Raw genomic sequence first — 4,295 nt, forward strand, 5'->3', positions numbered from 1 at the left:
AGTATCCCAGAGAAAGCATTTTCCAGTGACTATCAGGAGAGGTAAATATACTAATTTAGGAATAAATGGTCTATTGTCGCCCATTCAGATTTTGCAAGCAATATGGGAAATAGTGTTACATGCTCTATAAATTTGCCCGGACTCATCAGAAAACATCTTGTAGTTAAAAACACTGAAGCAGCCCCGTAATATGGTACAGCTGCTACAGTATACCCTGCATAATATCGCCTCTGCAGATGTAAACAAGAGACTATTTCAGCAAAGAATAATTAGCATCTTGATCTTGACAAGCACTTTGCAGTCTGAATAGCAATTCCTAAGAGACTGTTGTCACCATGGAAAGTTGAAGCTTTTATTGTTTGTGTGGAATGGGAAGACTTCATTTGTGTGTTCCCTGGAACCACTCCATCTGATACTAAGAAATGTGTTGTGAGGGCAATTTTTGCTAATTTACCTGCATTACCAAACTGCACATTCTGGCTGCTGGTGTGTTGATGATTTTATTAATGCTTTATTTTATTGCTTACATTTGATGCTAATAAATATGCAGATTGTGATACATCTTGGTCTCTGTAAGCGTATTGGGAGTGCGTGTAGGTTGGTCTCATAGCCACTTGTGCAAAATAATATGAGCTAATACAAAAAAAGATGTGACAGCATTAAACATCCATTTCATATATCACCTCTCGGCCTTTTGGCTAAGATCAAGTGTAGTATCTGTTCTTATCAGTGGGTATGGACTGGCCTCTGGCAGGAATAGAGAAAGGTGGGACTGAGTAGCTGCTCTGATGGGCGGAGGGTGTGGGACCCCTCTGTTTTTTCCCGGGAGCAGTGAAAAGTCTCACTAAGTATCTTCACCTCTGCCTTTGGTAGGAGGTGTTGTTTCCGTAAATCCACTGGTAAGAGGGGGGGAGAAACACTGGGCCTAGTAGATTGACTCTCTTGATGGGGTTCGTAGCCCCCGAAGGATGAGTCAGCGAAAGGCTCAGTCTAGTATCCATTCCCAGGGAGCGGAGAAAAGCTGAGACCGAGTAGATTGGTCCAGGTTGGCTAACCACCAGCCTGGGCACAGCGAAAAGCTCAGCCTAGTATCTTAACCCTGGGAGCGGAGAAACACTGGGACTGAGTAGATTGCTCTTCCGAGGGGGGTGCAGCCCCTAAGGGAGTCTTTCGAAAAGCCCAGTGGAGTACCCATTCCCATGCCGGGGGCTGGAAAATGCCTGCTGGTGAGACGGAGAAAAGCTTGGTCGGACGCTGAAGGGTCGGCTGCCTGGAGCCCGAGGCTGCACTGTGCCCCCGGGGAAACTCGGGGGTGCCTGATTTGCACTGGTGATGTCCAGCACCATGCACTGAATGGCACACACACTGCGCACTTCCCTCTAGGTTAGGCTACACGTCCTTACCTCGTCCTTTTGGATGGGGTAGGACAACTTTTTACACCCCCCACCCCGGCCTTCTGGCTAGGGCCTCTTTTATTTATTTCTTTGATTTGCACTTTTTGGCACTTCACGTTTTTCGTTAGTTTTGTCACGTTTTTTTGATTTGGGTAGTGCGGCTGTCCCTAACGGGCCTTCCGTTCCCCAAACGTGGCTGGGACTCTTCACCTTTTGGGGAGAGTCCCGGTCCCCTCGAGGGCAACCCCGAGCCGCAAGGCGGAGGGAAGCCTAAGCGGGTCTCTCCAAACCTTCGGGTGCGGAGGACCCACCGTCCAAAACCCTTCCGGGGGTGGAGGAAACGCGGGTCTCTCTGAGCTTCGGCGAAGAGGACCCACCGATCCCTTTTTTCCCTTCCTCGGCCTTATGGTTGAGGGGGGTTAGGGGAACCATGGGGCCTTTCTCCTTTGGGAGAGGGTCCAAACGTTCATACGGCTGCCCCCTTTGCACGTGTTTAGGCACAGCACTGGTGGTGGTGGGAGCACACCTCGGGCTCCCTGAGTTTCTTCAAACTCCATTTCATATATCACCGTTGATATTCCTAACTAGAACTAGAACGAGGAGAGGAACATGTTTTAGGTGGCACAGCCCAAAGGCAAGGTTCTCAACCTACGAAGTTGTCTCTTGCTTACCTAACAAAGTCACAGCTTGACTCAATCATTTGGTATAGAAGTTACTGCTACTGCATCATATCTTATCACTTTGGTGGTTATTCTGATTCACTCGGAAAGGCACAATCACTTTCTAATGGACAAAACCATATGCACTGCAGGTGGGGCTGATGTAACACATGCAGAGAGAGTTAGATTTGGGTGTTTTTTTTTTATTCTGTGCAGGGTAAATACTGGCTGCTTAATTTTTACACTGCAATATAGATATCAGTTTGAAGTACACCCCCCACCCAAATCTAACTCTCTCTGCCCATGTTACATCTGCCCCACCTGGTTTTGTCCATTAAAGAGTGACTGTGCCTTTCTGAGTGAATCAGAATAACCCCCTTGTCACAAGCAACTTCTTGTGCAATCACATTGTGTTTATTTTGATAACTGTATTCTAATGTGACTATATTCACATTTTCATCATCATGTCCACTGTTTTTCTGTCCCGAGAACGTATGCCTTTCCCATGCCAGATCTGTCTCCAAAAGGCCTCTCCTTGCTAAAATAAAGCTCTTAAGATGACATAGGATTCTCTGACTACAAGTCGTCTTGATGCTCCGATGAGACAATTGACATCCATCTGTCTGTTCCATTGACACTAAGAAAACCTCTGAATCATCCGTAGCGTGGCAAGGTTTTGAATGTTCTCTACAGTGTAGTCACAGCCTTCTGAAATGCGCTTGATGTGGTTGTATATAGCAGTGTGTAACCCCATCTCTAGTCCATGTTCTGTATTTAGAAGAATCATGACTAACAGCAGTGACAATGTAAATAATGGGAGGAAGATGAAAGACACACCCTTCTCCTTACCTCTGTTACTACCTTCAGCAGTCTATAGGATCATACACAACTACATCAAGAGCATGCAAGTAGTGATATTTGCTGTAGGAGGGAAGCAGGCTGCTGAGAGCGGGTACTAATTACCTGGACCCGGGCTTGCTGGAGGGGCCTGGCAAGGGCCCTGGTCTGACCCCCCCTTCTTCCCTCCATCCCTACTGGGCAGCAGCAGCACACCTACAGGATGTGCTGTGCTACAGCAGGCTCAGCATGAGCGTCTCACTGACAGCGTGAGGGGGACGACGACAATAAAACTCCCTCAATTTTAGAGTTTTTTCTTTTACCCCCCTAAAGATTTTAGGGTTGTGGCCTATTTGTTGGAGGTGACCACGTCAACATTTTCCCATGGTCCGGCATTCCTCTCGGTGGCCCTGGAGGGAAGTTGTAGTTATAGTTATGTGTGAAAATTGAACACTCATTTATTTATTAACAATTTCTTATATAGCGCACACAGATTCCGCAGCACTTTACAGAGAATATTTGAACACTCACATCAGTCCCTGAACCAGTGGAGCTTACAATCTATATTCCCTACCACATGTACACGCACACACAGACATTCTAAGGTTAATTTTGTTGGGAGCCAATTAGCCTACAGTACCAGTATATTTTTGGGATTGTGGGAGGAAACCGGAGTACCCCGAGTAAACCCACGCAAGTATGGGGAGAATATACAAACTTCGCACAGTTAGGGCCATGGTGGGAATTGAACCCATGACCTTAGCGCTGTGAGGCAGGAATGCTAACGATTACACCATCCGTACTGCCCCTTATATATAACACATGGTGGGGATAGAACCCATGACCTCAGCGCTGTGAGGCAGGAATGCTAACGATTACACCATCCATACTGTCCTGTATATATAACACATGGTGGGGATAGAACCCATGACCTCAGCGCTGTGAGGCAGGAATGCTAACGATTACACCATCCGTACTGCCCCACACATAATGTGATTACAGTTTGCCAACATTTATTCACATTCAACATTAGCTATTCGGAAATTTAATAAAAGAGGAAGAATACATAACAATAAAGTACAAGATAATTGTCAAAGTGTTTTCTTGTATTTTCCTCCGCCACTACTGGACACTGCTGCCTTTACTGGGGTACATTCTCAAAATTCTGTATGGCTCCATGAAAATGGGGACAGTTGGGAGGTACAGTACAGTATGTTATTTTTCCGACTCAGTTATAACTCTTTAACTAACATTAATATTGTGTTCGCAAACTGTCGACATTGTGTCAGACAAGTAGCCACTTTCCCCTACTGACTATTTATCGAAAATGCTGCAGAAATCAGTAAAATACAGTTGGATAGCTCTGTCGAAATTCTTTTGCTACAATATGTTTAAATTCCTTGCA

General features: G+C 45.8%; 1 pseudogene; it reads left to right on the forward strand.

Annotated features, from left to right (window-relative positions):
* Positions 1-678: 678 nt before the first annotated feature.
* LOC146046489 (U2 spliceosomal RNA) lies at positions 679-813 on the forward strand (annotated as a pseudogene).
* Positions 814-4,295: the final 3,482 nt, after the last annotated feature.

Source organism: Crinia signifera, chromosome 11 (genome assembly GCF_055691185.1).
Source record: "Crinia signifera chromosome 11, ASM5569118v1, whole genome shotgun sequence".
Taxonomy (NCBI): domain Eukaryota; kingdom Metazoa; phylum Chordata; class Amphibia; order Anura; family Myobatrachidae; genus Crinia; species Crinia signifera.